A 19,891-nucleotide genomic window follows, 5' to 3' on the forward strand; every position below is an offset into this window, starting at 1 on the left:
GGGATCCTACTCACCAAAGTGAAATAGAAGCCTACGTAGTTGAAAGGAAAATTTTAGTGGAAGACAATAGTCACCAGCTGATCAGTTTTTCCCAATCATGCAATCATTAAGGTGTTATATTAGGAACAATTAGAGAAAATGGTGGAAGTTGGAAAAGGCTCAGACGTTTCAATATCTTCCTAGGCTCAGCCTGGCAGAACATCATCAACCATATATATCCTAGAGGCTGTGATGATTAATGCCAAGCATTAGCCTGAGTGGGTCCAGAATCACGTAGGAAACACACCTCTGGCATGTCTCTGAGTGTGCTTCGTGACAGCCGTAACTGAGGAAGTAAGACCCACCCTGAATGTGAGTTGCCCTATGGGCTGGGAGCCTGCTATGAAAAGGGAAAACGGAGAAAGCCAGATGAACTCTAAGACTGTTGTTGGCTTTCTGGTCAGTGCAGATGTTACACAGCATCTCTGTACTCTTGGTGTTGTACCCATAAACTGAGCGTGCCTCCATGCTTTATTTATCACGTCGGACTATATCTCTGGACCCATGAACCAGTATCTTTTCTCCTTTAAGGTGCTTTTATCTGATGTTTTGTTACAGCCATTGGAAAAAAAAATGAGCATCCCATCATCTTACACATATAGAGTTCTTTGTAGTCAAAAGAAGACAATCACAATATTAACATTTTTTTTCAGTCTTTCGAGACAAGGTTTCTCTGTAGCTTTGGAGCCTGTCCTGGAACTAGCTCCTGTAGACCAGGCTGGCCTTGAACTTAGTGATTTCCAAGAAATTAGAGATAACTTCTTATATACTCTTAGTCGAATTGTCTCTGAAGTTTGCTGAAATTAACTTAAATCATTACTATTTAATATCCTAAGTTTGCATTACTAATTTCTTTTTGTAAAATAGTTACATAATAAGAAGTGAAAGGGGGTGGATTTTTTTCACTTGGATTATGGAGGATAATTTAAACATTAAAATGGAGGATAAATTAAACATATGGTGGAATTTTAAACATTCACGTCACTTTACATTCAACTGGGGGGAGTCAAGGGACAATGTTTAGTAAAGAAATATCGATGGTACATGTGCAGTGATGACATTACAGACTCCTTTAGTACCGATTAAAAGCCATTTCCTATTTTCTTCTCTTCTCTTTACCTGACTTGTAGCTAAGTGTGGGGTAAGCCAGAGTGGGAATGCGAAATGTTAGAGGTATTTGAATGAAGTGGCTCTTACAATTTAAGAGAGTGTTATGGTACACAAAATATGTGAGAGGGGAAGCAATAAATCCATGTGTGAAATATTTGGACAAGTCAACTCACAGAAAAGAACATTGGAATAGATAAGGGATTAAAGAAAAACTCAGAAAAGAACATTTCCAGTCTATAGCATATGATATGTATGTATATTGACTGTATGTAAAGGCTAGCGATGATCAAACATGTAAGTACAGATATTTGTATAGTACTGTTAAATTAATTGTTTCTAGAAATTATTTCCAGTGATATATCTATATCTATATCTTATTATACAGTAAATTTTTATAATCAAAAATTATTTGAAATTGATACTACATATAGGTTGCCTTTCAACATGTGCATATTCATATGAGAATGTGTACATAATGAAAATACATAGATATTAATATGAAAATCTCCTTCCATGATGCCAATAGAATATATTATACTTATAATACATATATGTAATAGTACATATAAGATTCTCTCATTTATGTATGTAAAGCCATGATAACTTGGAATAGAAGGAAAAAGGTAATAACATTTGGGTCTATGAAAATAAATACATGGCCAGGTTTATAAGTCATAAAGCATTCAGTTTTACCTATAAGTTTTTGTTCTCTAAAATTTTTGGAAGTGTTTATGATGCCATATTTTTCTTTTTGGGAAATAGCTGCAAATTATGTAATTATCTTTAACATTTCCAGTTTGGAGCTTTCGAAAGTATTTGGAGAAGTTTGAAATTCCTAAGTTTTCTTTTGGGCTTAAAATAAGAAGAAAGAATCTGAGTAAATCACTATCCTCTAGATTTTGTTCAGTATTTTTAATGCTTTTATGCTTTACATACATGACATGTGTGCAGGTGCATGAGAGGCTCAGACATGGCTTATAGTATCTTATTTGTTCTTCCTGCACTTCAGTTATTGACACAGGCCACCAGTTCCTCTAGCTTCTTAAAGGTAGTTATTCGTAAGTTCTTTTTCAACCTGAGACAACTTGCTCCTTTTCTCTTGGAAGCCAGATGTTAATTTCTGACAAAAGACAACGAGGAAACAAATGTATAACTTTGCCCTTGATGCTGAGTAGAAAATATTCACCTTCTGGTGTTCACCTGGTCTAGAAGTTGGTGAAGGCAGCTACTAGGACAAGTGAATCACACCCAGAGCTTGTCTTGGCCAGTTCCCCGAGGGTGGCTGGCACAAAATACAGTGTTAGTTTTTTTTGTTTGTTTGTTTTTGTTTTTATTTAACAATTCATTTGCTTCTCTTTTACAAACCTCTGAACACTCATCCAGATCAGGACACAATAAAGAATTCACATTAATGAACTATGTTCCTGTTTAATGTACTTCACACATCTTTAAACTTTTAGAACAAATGGGGAAAGGTCAGCTGATTTGGGCCCAGGAGGTTGAGAACACTGTGTTCATTCTCATTTAGTAGACAACCAAGAGAGGAGAAAAAAAAAAACAACAAGGTAAGGCATCTGTTGAAATATAAAAGGATGCCAATGTTAAGTGCCCTTCTGTTAGCTTCATATGCAGCAAATGAATTGCCTTGTAGCTTTGAGAAATATTTCCTCACCTAGGCAACCATCTTGGAATATTGCATGAGGTTGATCACAAATCATAGACCTATGAACACCTAAGCAAGAAGGGGATGAAAAGCTACTAAAGGAAATGAGAGAACAGAAACTGTATTCACATGACACACGTCCCTATTAGATATCTACTTGATTCTTTCTGACTTAGTCTTTTAATGGTACTCTTGAAAAGCCGATAGGAAGAAGAAAGCACATTGTGTTTTATTCTACGTATAATTCTGACAGAGTCTTAGAGCTCAGTCCCAATGAACACATCTGCGAAACACAACCACACCTAAGGTTAAAGCAACACTGGGAAGAATGGGATGGGAAGATTGTGAGAGTCAAAAAGATCAGAGGCTTTGCCATGAGATTGTGTCTCTTGATAATGTAGAAGCTGTCCTCATAAAGTCTCAGCAATGGGACAGGTCAAATGTCAGCCGAGCAAGAATGACACCAGGGGACATGCCAAAGTAGATGGAGAAAAGTCTGTGAGGCTTCAACTCTATGCAAAGAGTTGTACCAGCTGAGTCAGTCTGGGAGTGGAGGAGTGGTCCTCCCCGGAGAAGGCCACCTCAATTGGTTGTTCAGTGCCCCATGGTCAGCTCTGGGAGAAGCACTATGTGGTCTCAGCAGGTTGTATTTATAGACATACATGTATGTGCAGATATATGTATGTGTAAATAACAAGAAAGAGAGTGGTCATGGATTTGAAGGAAAGCAGAAGAAGTTTGTGAACGACTGTGAATGAAGGAAAGGGAGAGGAGAAATGTAATTCAATTACAATCTCAAAAATAAGCAGAGAAAATAGAAGTGTGTTTCTTCTGAAAAGTAGGAATAGCTAAAACGTGATCTTCTAAAAGTAATTTACTTGGAAAATGCCTGTTTCTGGTTAAATTTTATAAGTGCAATCAAATTCCTCACTGAACCACCAGGTTTGCTGATTGATCGAATTTGGATTTTCCGAGTCATCATTGCAGTATCATTGTGAGTGTCTTGCTTATTGCATACCTTCCTACAATGGCCATGGGTTTTAGATATACCCTTGACAGAATGCATTAATTCCCTTTGGATATATATCTAGAAGTGGGGCGGTCCTTCTCTACCTAAGATTTTGAAGAACCTTTATACTTTTTCCACAGTGGCAAAGCCACTTTATGTGCCATGCCCACTATTCTGTCTTTTCTTGACCTCAGAATCAGTAGTTAGTAGTCATTATCATTCTGACGCAGTCATTCTAACAGGTTTTGAATGGTATTCTTCACTGTCGTTGTGATTTGCATTTCCCTGATGGTTACTGATATCAAACACATGTTCATATACTTGCTAGCTAATTGTACTTTTTTGATAAGTTGTCTATTCAGATCATTTTCCATCTTTTAATTGGGTGATTTGCTTTCTTCCTGTTGAATTGTTGAGTTCTTTATATACTTTGGATTTGAATTGCTTATCAGATGAATGGCTAACAAATATTTATTTTATTCCATTATGTTGAGTATTCCTTTGGTGTGGAATATTTATTGTTTTATTCATTCAATTCCCAGTTGTATACTTTAAGTTTTGATGTGTATATTTTTCAATAATAAAAGGTCATTGTGAGCAATTATACATGAGCAGTATGGATGACATTTTAGCAAGAGTTATTAGGCAGTGTTGTAATTTTTAGTTGAGATTTTATCTTACATTAGTGATATTAATACATACAACATTGGAAGGCTGTGGCATATGTAAAAATCCTCTTTTTCCCATATTAAATTGAGGCATCATTGTAGTAATATAGCTGCCATTTTCTTGTGTCTATCATTTGTTATTTTGAGATACTGGCTTTGATAAATTTTGATTAATGTATATTCTACCTTATTAACTATAGCTGTTTCTATTCTGAAATTAAAATGAACAAAGCCAAACATTGTCTAAACTCTCATTGAAATTTTTTTCTTCTTCCTCATTTAGGTCATTAATTTGTTGGGGATTTATCTTATATTTTATATCTTATATTTTATATTTTATATCTTATATTTTATTATCTGCATTTTTCTGATTTTCTGAGCTATTTATTGAAGGATTCTTTTCCCATTGACTTTACATACCATCTCTTATTTGCCAAGGTAGCCATTTTGTATGTAATTATTCCTTTAAATTATGATGTTTTTGTTGCCAAAAATATTACTCATTTATCTTTATATTTTTAGTAGTTACAATAGGTTCAATTTCTATCAAATATTTTATGAATAGATGTCATTGGAACTAGTTTCCATAAAACCAGTAATTGACCTGTAGTTTGTATCTTCATTAAGTTAGGTTTAAACAATATTCTTGAACTTAAATATAAAAATGAAAACACATTTCAACTACTGTTTCATTCCATGTACATAACTGACAAACTTTCTAATTAAGTTATATAGCTATTAACTATGAGCTCTTCACATTAAGATTAATTTTGCGTATTCTTCCTTATAGTAAAATTAAAAGACAATTGAGCATCTGATCCCAATAGGCTATCGTGCAGGAAGGAAAGTGCAAAAGCAGGTGAGTTATTCTCCCTGCCCTCAGGAAGCTCACGGTTCATCTAGAAGTCTAACATGCCATTGTAATCAAGGGTGTGAGGAGGGCCTGACACAGGAAAGAAGCCTTGGACATAAGCAACCAGAGAAGGCTACATAGAAGTCACGGGGCTGAGCTGAATCTCAATAAGGAAATTTAAAGTTCACCAGGCTGAAAACAGAAATGCATTTTCTTAGCAGTGGGAATGACAGGCACAAAGGCACAGAGGCATGATGGAGCATGGCGTGCCAGGGAAATACAGCTGACCTTTCAGAGCAAAAGCAGAAACGTCAGGGGTGGAGAAAGGACTTGGAGATTAGTCTGGAAAAATAGATTGGGGTCAGATTTTGAAGACATTTGTACTGAGAGGCTGTACATAATTCTGTAGGCAACAGGCCACCATTGAAATTTTGAAATGGGCAAGTCACATGTTAAAGCTGTATTTCAGAAAACAACTCATGTCAGGATGATGGATGGACTGAAAGCTGTAAGACCAGGAGGTACTAAAGCTTATTTTTATAGGAAAAACAAGAAACAGATTTTGAGATGTCTGAAATAAATTCAACAGGCCTTCTGGCTTCCACTGTTGCCTCCTGTAGTATAGTTTCAGGAAGGCATCCAGAGCAGTCCTTTTAAATCCCAAGTCACGGCATGCGCTTCTCTGTTCAGCTTCTCAGTGATTCTACGAATTGCTCAGAGTGAAAGATCAAATCCCGATAATCCATATCACATAACACCCCATCATCCGCCTGCCTTCTGCCCTTTCCACCCTGCCGCGGCTTCCCCCTTCCATCCTGCTGCCGAGCTGCTGATTCTCCTTGCCTGTTTTGCTAACTCTAAACACAAGGTTAGTTCCCTCATCACTGGCACATCTTGGCTCAAATGTCATCTTTTCATGGAGAACTCTGCTGGCCATTCGAGTATTGCAAATCTCTCTTCAACTGTCTTTTCTGATCCACAGCACCTGCTCCACTTCTCCCACCTGAAGTGATTCCAACACAACAGTTTTTCATTGCTTCCTTTTCCTGCTTCTTTCCTCATGATAACTTAAGGCAAAAAAGGCCGATTTTGTCAAACGATATATGCAGAGTTTTCTAGGACATAGTCTGGCACATTACAGGTACATAATAATGACTGTCTTTAATGAATGTTTTGATAAATTCCTGGATATGGTAATTTACTGCCTGAAAAAATGGCTGATCTGAAAAGCTTTAAGATTACCTCAGTATAGTTGTGGGCAGAACCAAGTATGGACATTGAGTGAGATAAATAAATTAGTCTTTTACTGTTTTCTATGACTGTGTTGTCAGGAGACCAGGATTGCATACTTTTACAAATATAGGTGGGCATTTATTTAGTATCTAGTAGATATGATGTATGCTTTCCTTACAAAAAAAGAAATATATATANNNATAAAGAGACACAGAAACAGAAAGAGGTTGAGGGAGAAATAGTATCTCAGATTTTCTTTAATTCCAATAAATATTAATTAACTAATGTTGGGTAGACAGAAAATATGTTATTTTCTGATTTGTGTGTAGTTCAAAACGTCATCCCCTGTTCTTATTTATTTTCTTTACTGTGGACTGCCACCCTTGTGGCTATGATTTCTCTAACCCACAGCTGTTTCTTGGTGTCTTTTGATTGTTGGTCCAGAGGTCCTCTATACAGAGACACTATGTTGCCACTAACAGACACTCAGAGGTGCAGTGTCTTTATTTGTACTTTTATTATGAGTAATGAATACTCTCAGAGTAATAAACACTCATGGGTCCGTCTTACTCCCACATTGGAACTAAGTGGGATATTTCATGGTGATCCTATGTTTTAGCAATAAGAATTTGAGGCTATCAAGTTCTTCATTAAAAGAATGTTCAGTCAAAGTTCATTCTATCTCAACTATTTTTAAATCACATTTGCTTTAATACAGATGCGCAGAACCCATGGCTACAGAGAAATGGCTATATTTGCCTTTACATCAGTTACAACATTTCCAACAGAGTCAAGGCTTCTAAACTGTTCCTCCTAAGATAAAAATCCAAGTTCCTCCTAAGATAAAAAGTAAATCTTTGAGTTTCAGGCTCAGTAGAGTTACCGTCAACTTGCAGTTTTGATAATTTATTGACAATATCCCCTAGTCCAGCTATTTATCTCTACTAGAAATCACTTTCCTCATTTGTAAGATGATGCCACTGGGCAATGCTTTGTGATGACAACATGCACTGATGTCACCCACCATAAGTTACAGTCAAGGACTAAGATCTCATCATGGCTTTGCAAAGGAAGGAGAATGTAGGGCAGACTCCATGAGGAAACTGACACTGCCTCATCTTCAGAGCACCGTGCTTATGGAACCAGGAATTATTAGCTTTCTTAAGTTTAAAACAAAATGTGATGCTGATTTTTGTTTCACTGGTAGATACTGACTGGCTTGCCATATTTATATTTTTTCCCATTTATGGATTTGAGTCATAAACACTCAAAGATTCCATTCAACTCCATGCTGCCCAATATCTAGATATTTCGTAGCTAGAAATGCCACCAAATTTTTCAGTTCTAAGGAAGCTGTGTTTTACAAATATGTTGATAAGTCTAATTTTACCATTATGGTAATTTCTGGAATACGGCAGTGTGAAGCAAGATTATTATTGCTTATAATCTATAAGCAATATAGATTATATTCTATCTTATTCAGTCTTAAATTTGGTTTCTTTTTGGATTACATGCTTGAAGATTTCCATAGGCAACAATATATTTTTTCATATAATTACCACCCTGATGGCATCAAAATAAATTATGAATGAATACATAACTTATAGAGACTATGTTTCATCATTTTATTAAAGGAACCACCTTTAAATTCCATAAGGAAATGAAATTGGAATGTCCCAGCATAGGAATTTTGGAAAACAGTTTACCACAACACAAGTTATAGTTCACTATTAGAACTTTGCAATCCTTTTTATATAGAATTACAGTGCACCTACATATCCCAAAATGTCTTGAGTACTGAAGTAGGAAAGGTTTAAGTCAGTTGCATCAAAACTATGATTTATACTTATTTGTGGTCCTATGTTTAAATCCAGATTAATCCTTTGTAGTAAGAATGCTGTGAATTTGGTGCTAGACACCTCTCTGTATATCTCACTAAAATTGAATCTCCTCTTGAATATGTTCTTATAAAAATATTTGCCTTTTTGTAATTATTTTTAAGTGTGCAAAATAATTTATGTCTGTATATTTTGACAAGTTCCTACAGGATCCTAGGAGAGACTGATGAGGTCGTTGGTGATCGGTAAACCAAATGTATTTATTATATTTATTCCTCCTTGTGATGAGGGAGATTAGTCACGTCAAGTCTTCATTTTCTCTCGTGATATTACTAAGAGCTATGTGAATTTAAGGCATAAAGGATGAAATATTTTTAAAGCCTTGACCTAATAAAATATGTGTATGATGATCACAGCAGGGTGGTAAAATAAAGCCAGAATAAATGGTTCACCACTCAGCACCATGAGTCAGGGTTATTGCAGATACAATGATTTTAATTAGTCCACCTGCTTCATGTGAAACTTTAGCATGGTTTTCAAAACATATTTTTCTAAGAATTCAGATATCTGTAGATTAGCAAAAGTAAGGTCATGTTTTTAAGATATTCAGTAGATGTGGTAAATAAGCCATCCAATGTAATACATGCTATTTCAATAAACAGTGTTTTCCCCCACTGCATTGTGTCTTTGGAGATGAAAAACTCCAAGACAGTTTTAGGAATTGACAACATAGTCAAACAGTAGGTTCTAAATATTTTCCCGTTTTTGTTGTGTCTGCTTTTCTTTTAGGCATTAGACATCACTGGGAATATGCCTTCTTGCATTGTTTTAAAATTGGAGTTTGCATATTCATTTTTTTATTTTAGAGGCAGGAAGCTATGGATATTATCATCTCTTCCTATGTTAAAATTTTGGTTCCTACAAGTTCATCAGAATGCCCAGAAGTTTAACCATTCTTTTCTACTCTGATGAAAAAAAATAGTGTGTTAGAAATCACACATTTCAAATAAAATATCACAAGTGTGCTCTTTTTTGTGAACCTCGTATATTTCTCACAGCCCTCATTGGTGTTAGGAAGCATGCAATGAGAAGATTGCCAAGAACCTATGTTCCTAAGAGGTATCCGTTTATTGTCCATAAAACTGATGAACTATTTTCATTTTCTATTTGGGATGAAGGCCAAATGCCCTGCTGGGCTTCATCTTCTCTGTGGTACCATATTGTTTGCATTCAGTGGGGCATACTAAGTATAGATGTACCTTTGTTTGATTAGAAACTAAAAGAAGGAGATTCTGTAGGTTTTCATCTTTAGCTTTAAGATGGAGAATTTGCTTTACTTAAATAAAAATTTAAAAGAATGCTGAGTGAATAAACCATAATGAATTTTATGGGTTAAATTCCTGAGAGTAGTTTTAAGATGCTGTCAAGGAAAGTACAAATATGTGATGTAATCAATTTGAAAATTAGATTTCTCTAAACATTTGAAAACACAAGCCTGAATAAAAACATGATTACAGGCAATACATTTATTCAAGATTTATTTTCAATCGAAATGAAAATAATTTAGAGGAGTACAAATATTTATCACCTAAATGTCAGCGCTTTGCATTGAACCTAATTGTGTGATGAAGAAAAGATGTTGGTGGGTAGAATTGGCCCCAGGGAATCTGAAGCCCTCTTATGGTCTTCTCAGGGATCTGCTCTCAAGTGTAGTTAACCCACATAGACACATACTCATTCACAAAACAAAACAAAAATCTAGAAGTTAAACATGAATCAATGTTTGGTCAGTAGTTTCATTGCATGCCTCATCAGTTTATTTTTGGTGGTGTTAGCTACAGAATTTTGAGAAACAACCACTTTGACCGCGTTGTTTTGAATGATTTTATCTAAAACTCTTAATCAGTTAATAAGTCACAAATAAAATGATAAATTTAAGGAATTTTTAGCATAAATATTGCTTTTAATTTAAACAGCCATGAACTGACTCTATGGCGTCTGAAGCAACTTCCTGTCTTTTGTCTCCTACCTCTCTTGTGAAGGAGAAAATAGTTTCGTCTCCTGTAGAGCAGCAAGATATAATGATGTGAGAATGATTTTGTTTCTCTTGAAGAAAACATCCTGATAGATTTACAGTGTTGTTTGCAGCTATTTGTGGACCAAATATAGAGTATATTTATTCTTTTCAAAGAAATGATGGTATCTGTTCTGCTCCACGAGACCTGTTAGTTGTTCACCATAAAGCCAAAGGCATTTGTTTAAAGATAGGGAAGCAGATGCCCCCAGCTTATCAATTGTTCTGCCATTAGTGGTCCGAAGTGTTATACAGTTTTCTTGGGTCGTTAGGCAAACTTGTAGTAAGGAGGGAAAGAATGTTAATGCTGGGAATAATTTGTTCCTAACTGGAAGCCTGCTACCACAGTGGTGAGAGCTCCCCGGTGGCCAAGAAGTTTCAGAATTCCCACGTGATGTGTGGTGCAGCAGACGCGGGTCTGTCAATGTTTCTGCAGATGGCTGCTTAATGTGTAAATTAATCTGACTCAGTGAGGATCATGCCAGTCACTGGCAGCTATAATTATAGATCAGAATAAAATCTTGCTCTACAAATTTGTTCAACCAGAGAACTGTAGCACAGACACAAGTTTATTTAAATACTTTAATTATTGACTGTCACGATTTGTGACACGTGTGCCTCAACCTGTGAACACTAATAGGAATGATACAGCTTCGTGTTAGTGGCATAAAACAAACAAGGTAATTAAGAAATACAAGAAAAATGAAATCGCCACAAACTCATGAAACTACGAAGCCATTTCCATGCAATGAATTTGCATAGGAAATGGATCAAACAACAGACATCACTCAGCAAGGGCATTTGAAAGAAACCATTAAATACAAGACTGATGTATTATTACATTCTTGTATTCTTGAAATCAAAATAAAATTCAAGATGTTCTAATTCAGCTCTTGCTAACTGGCACAAAGCAGAGCCTGCTTGAGTTTCAAGGTAACTGCTGTGAATGTGTGCGCCTAACAGTAGCACATTTGCACTTAATGAGACACGTATGAATTTCGAGCCTTTATTTGGAGAGTTTAGGAAAGCATCAACCTTGAAAGGCACATCTGTTGTCTCTGAGAACTAGAAATTCTGCAAGAGCAGAATTCTCAGGAAATAAAAGCACACTGTACTTGATGAAGTATCTTTGATTATTATTTCTTTCCCTTTAAAGGGTAAGCTCTAATCTAGTATTTGCTCAATTAAAATAAATCCTAATTGAAGAGCTGTTTAAAAGGCTAATTGAAAACATTCATTCACAGAGGAAAGTACAATGAGACAAGGCCTCTGCTGGGGTATCATATGCCTACAGTGGTTCTTATTTCCTTTGGTGATAACTGCTGAAGGAAATATTGATTAAACTTTTTAATCAACAGGGAAGAATCGAGTTTCTCACTCCTCAGAAACCCAGTCTGCCAAAGGAAAGATGGGTGAACTCCTCACCACTTTCTTCACATTTGTTTCGAAGCTGTGCACGAGCTGGGGCAGTGGTTCATTGGTAAAGTGTCCATACAAGCATGAAGACATCAGTTCTAATCCCAGAAGCTGTGCAAAATGTTGGTTACACTGGCGTGTGCTTATAAACCCAGCAACAGGGAGGTGAGGATGCACACATCTTTGTGATTCTCTGGCCAATAAGTATATTGGAAGTGGTGAATTTCAGGTTCAGTAGGAGATTTGTAACAAAAACAAACAACCCAGGCAGGGTGGCACACACCTTTAATCCCAGCACTTTAATCAAGAGTGGCTGAGAAAGAAAGCAGCAGACATTGAACTCTGGCCACTACATATATACATATATCCCCCTACACAAGTGCACATGTATATGAATACATGCATACATGCTCAGTAGAATGTTAGGTATGTAAGGTAACATGCCCTTGGTTTGTATGAGATCAACAGATTGTCAGCAAAGCAGTTAACACCGGTGAACCTATTATGCCATCTCTAATTTAAGAGGGCTTGGGCCAGAATACCTGTAAGGTGACTTTTTCCATTATAATGTCAAATCATTCTACAATCTCTAAGGCTATGCGAAGCGACCTGACCTGACTGGTCTCTCTAGAAATGTCTGCCTGAGTAAACAAAGCTTATCTCAATGATATGGATGCTTGAAGCAAATATTTTACCTTAAACTTCCCTTCGGCCTTGAAAATGGTGTATATACCTTAATGGTGGGTTTTGAGATTCCTGGGGCCCCTTTGAAAATTTGAAGTGTGCATACTTCTGTCAAGTTCGTATGTAGTATCTTTTGGTATCCTTGAATTTAAGTTGCTTTACTGTTCTCATTTTTATTAATTGAGAATTTTTTACATTTTGTTCATATTTACCCCCTTCACCTACTCCTCCCTGATCCATGTTCCTTTCCTCATCATTGAAAACCTTTCTCTCTCTTCTCTCCTCTCTCCACCTCCTTTCTGTTTTCTTCCACTCAATACGGTGTGTGCTACCCACGTCTTGGCCTTCATTGGAATTTGATTACCAACACAGGGCCACACCTTTAAAGCAATCTGACTCTCCTCCCAGCAATTATCAATGGACACACCTCTTTAGCTAGGGGTGGGGCTTTGTGCCCGCAGTCCCTCTCCACTTATAACTTTATCTGGCCTAAGCCAGCAGAGGTCTTGTGCCTATTATCTTAATTGCTGTGAATTCACACCTGAGGTTGCACTGCCGTGTGTCTGGAAACTCTGTTCTGGATTCCAGAACCCAAGTGTTTTAGGCGGAATGAACACTGAGTATTAGCCTGGGAAGTAAAAGTTTTTAGGACCACAGACCAGGAAATAACTCAAAACAGAAAAGTATATTCGAGACCAGCCTGGTCTACAAGAGCTAGTTCCAGGCCAGGCTCCAAAACCACAGAGAAACCCTGTCTAGAAAAACCAAAAAAAAAAACAAAAAAAAACAAAAAAAAAGAAACAGAAAAGTATAAACAAGAGCTATGCATCTCAAGGTACTGAGGACACACACACACACACACACAAGTTATCATTTTGCATGGGGACATTTGTTATTAATTAACTCAGAGGAAACCCTAGCTCTAGTCTACCAATCTGGGGTTTAAGGTGGTTTGCTTGGGTTGCATTGTTTAGTCCTTTAATTAAAACAAGGGTAGGAAACTGAATGAAATAAACAAAATGGCCAAGCTGAGATTTCTCTAGTTTTATTTGCTTGTTTGATTTTTATAAAAGCAATAAAGCAAAAAAAGACATATTTTAATCATTGCTGTCTTATATTTGTGTTTGTTGACTAGCGGAAGAGAGACTTACAGTAACTATGTGAGCAACCATTTTAAATGAGACTTATTTCCTAATCTTCTCACAAGGTCACAGGATCTCTGCAATAGTTTCTGGATTTTGAATAATGTATTTTACAGATTTGTGTGTCTTTGTATGTGACTTTTGCTGTGTGTAGTACAGATGTATGTGGATGTCTACAGAGGCTCTAAGCCGGCTTTGAGTCTCCTTGAACTGTTGAGCGCTGGGAAGTAAACTCAAGTTCTCTGTAAGAGCAATAAGAGCACCTAATTACTGAGACTCTCTTGAGTTTTGTTGATTTGTGTAATTTTACAAGACTATTGCAATTAATCCTCTGGTAATAAAATAGTTTTAGAAGCTACTTTTAAAATGTTTTAAATAATAGGCATGTCAAAGAAACACATTTGTAAACTGGATTTGTCTCTTAAGACATTTCTATTTAGTTTAAGTTTTCAGTGTATTTAATCAGCAACAATTATGCATTTTAAGGTCTACATTATAAGGATGTGTGATATGTGTGCAGTATATATTAATAACATAAAAGTTCATGAATACATGGGCATAGTCACTAATATGTGCTTTTATAAGTTATCCACCTAGTATCATTTAACACAGTAACCTCCTCTATTAGATCCCTTCAACTTACTCACAAAGACAAATCTGCCATGTTTTCTTGCATCTACAGTCTTTGATGATGTGCTTGTATTTATGTGAAAGCCAGTTCATGTACAAAACAGCAACCTAGATAGAGTCTCAAAAGCAAGGGGGAAAGAGGATTAAGAACATGTGGGGAGGGTCATAGAATGCATGCTATATTAATGTGTAAAGGGGAATAATAGATGTAAGAACATTTAACCAGCTTAGAGGGAGAGAGATAAGGACCAGGAAGTGAGAGGAGGTTCAACCCAATTCAAATTAAATTTGAAAGAACCTGAAAACTCAATTATTCTCATCAAAGATGTCCCAAAAATTCACAAACTGAGGGAAATTTTCCAACTTTTCTAAAAATACTTGTGTATTGAAACTTATAATTATCAGCCCCTAAGATGTCTCAGAAAGATTGTTGCCTGGTGGTTCAGAGTTGGCTAATACAGTCCGATTCCTGTGTGTTGAGCAGGTGAGGAACACTGTGGCAGATGCACACACTGCTTAGTCTTTTCTTGATATGCACCAGATAGCAAATTGAGGCTTACAGTCAGCAATATAGTTTAGAAACAATGTATGCTACTAGAAACACTGCTGTAAGCTGAAAATTTAAATATGACTCTGGAATACTTTGCAAAAGCACCAGGGTATGAATGTTGCTATGCTTTCACCACCAAAATAATCAAATAAGTTTAGAGGGCAATTCAGTGAGTTTATCCATGCAAAGGACAAGAGTTTTATGTTTTGGTTCTTACATTTTTTACTCAGTGATCTTCCAGAATATTCCCAGTGTGCTTTCTTATTGCAAGTTGGTATGAAAAGGAGAACGTTGAATCTGCTTACTTATTTTTTTTTTTTTCGAGACAGGGTTTCTCTGTGGTTTTGGAGCCTGTCCTGGCACTAGCTCTTGTAGACCAGGCTGGCCTAGAACTCACAGAGATCTGCCTGCCTCTGCCTCCCGAGTGCTGGGATTAAAGGCGTGCGCCACCACCGCCCAGCTTCTGCTTACTTCTTTTCTCTCGTAAAGGTGCAGGCTAACACAGTGTTGGGGGACAGAAGTTTGAGGGAGCATCTTCCCCTGTATTAAAGCCTTTGTGTGCACTTGTTTCACTTAGCTTTTATTTGCTCTCTGGTAAACTGTATTTTCATTGTGTAAACGTGAAGATGTGATGCTGAACATCTTCAGCGAGATGCCAATTGCATCACTCTATCTCTGAGCAGTAGAAGGAGCCTTCTCCCTTTACAAAGTATAGCTGTGTCCGTGAAAAACTGGTTGGCTGATGTAAATTAACTCACCTAAGATCAACCTGGTGTTAAATGAACTTTCCTAACACCACACATTTTGTTCTTAGACCCTGGGTTGTGTATTATGAAGTGGATACTTTAATAATTTGCATGTGTGATTACACATAATTTTAAAAATCCTATTAAATATTTTAATGCAATTTTATACCCGAAATAACAACTATGTTTTTCTCTGCTATAAACAAAAGGCAGTATAATTTAAGACTTTCTTTTCCTTGGCTCGTAGTCAATATTTCAAATGAAGTGTGTGAAACAAGCTTTCAATAATTTTGTCTATTATTTCAAAGAGGAAAATGGATGTAAATGGAAAATGATTTTTAAAACACTGGCAAAAACCTGTCCTCATTTAAATATTTCTCCATTCAAATTTTGTTGGAAACTATCATCTCTGAGTCAGTGTGCAGAGATGGGCAAAACAGAAGGTGCTGAGAGCACACAAGCTTTACTCTTACAAATGGATTAATGCCTGCTCAGAAGTGCTGGGGACTGCAAATTTGATGGTTCTTTCTTATCATCTGTTCCTCTTTTCTGAGATGGTAAAGCAGGAACCCTGCCTATAAAGCTTACCGCTCAATCGATGATGCACTAGTCGCTACTCCTCAGTGATGCCCTAGAGGAAATGATAGAAAATGTAAAAATAAGTTGCAATCATAATGTCTTTTGTTTGTTATCTTTTGAATGATCAACTGAACTCATTGTAGTCATTCAACAGAGAAATGATCAACCCACTGAAGTGAGTATGCATTGTTTGATCATGGTTAAAAACAGTCCTAGAATATTGACAAAATAGAAACGGTAGAGTATATGAAATTAATTGGGGAAAATGATAGGAAGTGAACCTTAATCCGTTAGCTGATGATTGAATTGTTCTCCAGGCTCTACATGAACCCATGCCTTGGTTTCTATGTCATCATGAAGGCCAACCCACTCTCTAAATAATCTGTTTGATCATTTTCAAAGAGGGAGACTGTAACTGCATAAAGCCAAGAACATAATAAGCATAGAAAATTCTAACTTCTCTTATTACCATGTGAACACTTATATCACTCCTAATTTTTGTTCTTTCAGAAAGTGCTCTGATTTTTTAAATATTTTTAGGCAATATGGGGAAAAAGCTCATAGTGAGTCATAATTTTTAGGCCAGTAATTCCCAAAGGAGTCCAGTACTTGTTTATTTCTGTATCACCATGTCCTGTCTTCATTTGCATTATCCAAATGGAGATCATAATATTTTAATACATTTGTGTATAGTTCATTGACCAGTATGTTGAAGTGAGATCACGCTCCATTAATTTCTAATACACAACACTCAGTGTAATGTTTCAGAATTGTGAGATATTAATGCAACATGTTTAATAAAGGAACGAATCACTAGAGTCATTTTTTAGATCTTTTTGCTGTGTGTGTATGTGCGTGTGTTTGTCTGTGTGTGTAACTACAGAGTACATGAGATCGTATTTGATTGATGGGAGCTAGATTTACAGTCAATGGTGAACTGCCCCATATGGGTACTGGGAACTGATCTCAGGTTCTTTACAAGAGCAGCAATACTCTTAAATAATATTAAACTTTGAGGCATTTTTCTACCCAATGCAGAATCTTACTGGCATTTGTTTCTCTGTTGTTGATACAAGGGCTCGATAAAATATGTAAATTTTATTTATAGTAGGAAATTTTGAAGATAGAAAAAAATTCCTGTAGCAATGTATAGATCAGAGTAGTGGTTATCACCAGTGGCAAACACAAAATAAGGCAAGAAACACAACCTTACTTTCCTTAGAAGGGAAGGGCACAGATTTTAAATAGGTAAACCAGTTTTGATCAAGTCAAACCTGAAACAAAACAAGTCCAAAGAAGAATTAACCATAAATAAAAAAGAGGGGAGAATTACAAAACATCACAGAGACTCAATCATTAGAGTGTAAAACATGAGTGTAAATCATTAGAGTGTAAAACATGAGAACACTAAGGGAGAAGTAATACAGTTCCATGAAAAATAACCTGTAAAAATAAATACAGGAGGAAGGACTCATAAAATAAAATAAAAAAAAGATCCCAGAGAAAAAAAATCTAAGAAAGATACTGGCCCAAGCTGCAATCCTTACTCATATATTTTTAAAAATAATATCTGAGAAAGTTAGAACTCTTAATGATTTGTTAGAGATTAAATGCCTTCATCTTAGGTAGACATACAATGACTATTTTGTGGTTATTTCTTGTTTGTTAGCGATATGTTACAGACCTCTGAATTTGTGGGAGAAATGGAAGGAGATAAATTTAGATGATAGATGATAGATAGATAGATAGATAGATAGATAGATAGATAGATGATAGACATATACATGGATAATGAGTTCATTATTGAAAGCTCATTATTGAAGTTGGTGCTTTATCACACTAATTTCTGTATGTTTAATTTTTTCACAATGAACCCATTTAATAGTTAAGTTTCAAAATATTGTAAAAAACAAAATATCCTAGAAAATTATGAGTGAGTATGTAGTCATGCCATGAAAACCTGGTTTATGCAAACTTCATTATTCTGCCCATGCTTGGTTAACATGGTTTCATTGGAGGTCTTTGATTTGTATTTATAATAACCACTTCAAGATGAAAGTGTAAAATATAAATGAAAATTCTGTAAGCTAGCGATAACAGCTAAGGGGTTCATGGATAAGGGAAAGAAATAAGGTTGGTTTCTCTGTTATTTAATTTTCTGTGGTTCATCTGTCCCCACAAGCATTTAAAATTTATTCAAAAATTTGCTAAAAGAAACTTCCTTTTTGCAGGAAAGTCTAAAATACAATCTAGAACTAAACAGTTTAGTCAAGTAGAACAAAGGTTCGCATAAGTGTAACTCCTGTGTGTACTTAAACTGAGTGAATGGAGAAATATTTTACATTAGATTTCTTTCTCAGCCCTGAAATACCTTTTTGGTTCCAATTCTTTCTCTCAGTTCTCTTTCTCCATCCCCCCGACCTGATCCCTCTGTTCCCAACCCCAACTGCCCCCAGAATAAACTCATGTCTGTGGATGAAACAGATTTATCCTGACCAGCAGAGGGAAATTCTGCAGTGTTGGCTTTTTATGGGGATTCCAGCTTGCCAGCCCTCTGTGGAGAGACTGTAGGTCACATACACTTGGGACACAATTCTTCAGAATGAATAGCTTCCTTCCCACAGATGCATGAATGGACACATGTACATGTCCTATTGACCTATTACTTTGGAGAGCACCAACATAACATTATGCAGCATTCCTTACATAGTAAACATGGCACGTTAGGATCAAGCATGAAATTACAGTTTGCAATAGAAATCAGACTTGGGTGTTAACAGAAAGCCCTAGATACTACAGTGTCCTATGACTGTGATTTAGTGGACAGACTTTCTGTTTTTTTTTTTTTTTTTTCTCAGTTGATTAGGGGAGGTACCATCCTCTTTTTAAAGCAGGTCGTACTTTTGTCTTGTTACAAATTGTTAAGTAATTAAATTTTGATTATGTCATATGAAAGGTACAACAGGTAAGATAATATGTCTCAAATGGATAGTTCTAATTTACTGCCCTTTTAGAGTTAACAAATTGACATTATTTAAATAATATTACAGATATGTTGGTCAGTTCAAGTTGTTAAACTACCACGTTGGCATTTTATATTCCTAAGTAAAAATATTTATTCATTACAGTTTTGAAGCAAATAATTCAAGATCAGGTGCTTCAAGATGAGGGTCAATGAGGGACTTCTTCAGAGATGGGGAGGAGGGTTTATTAAATTTCTATACTTAAGGGTTTCTTCCCCTTCATAACTTAACATAAATACATGATAGAGACTTCACCTCACTGTACTTAAAACTTTAACATATAAAGTTTGGGCTATTTATTTCAAAATGCTCATTCTATAGCAGAAGCTCTTGTAATCTACAGTAGTTGGACAGAGAGATGGGTTAGCTTTTAAGACCACTTACTGCTCTTTCAGAAGGATCTAGGTTCTGACTCCAGTGCCAACAAAGTAGCTTAGAACTTCTTGGAACTCTAGTTCCAAAATATCTGATGCTCTCTTTTGGTCTTGTGGACTCCTGCCCACACGGAGTTGTGAAACCATACACATAAATAATAGATAATCAGTCTTGCCTATAGTAACCCCTTAAATCAGTTAATGTTAGCAAAGCAAACCTGCATATATAAATTTAGTACACATGTGCATCCGTTCATTAC

This window comes from Alexandromys fortis, unplaced genomic scaffold (assembly GCF_014885135.2).
Source record: "Alexandromys fortis isolate MF-2015 unplaced genomic scaffold, M_Fortis_MF-2015_v1.1 scaffold_68, whole genome shotgun sequence".
NCBI lineage: Eukaryota > Metazoa > Chordata > Mammalia > Rodentia > Cricetidae > Alexandromys > Alexandromys fortis.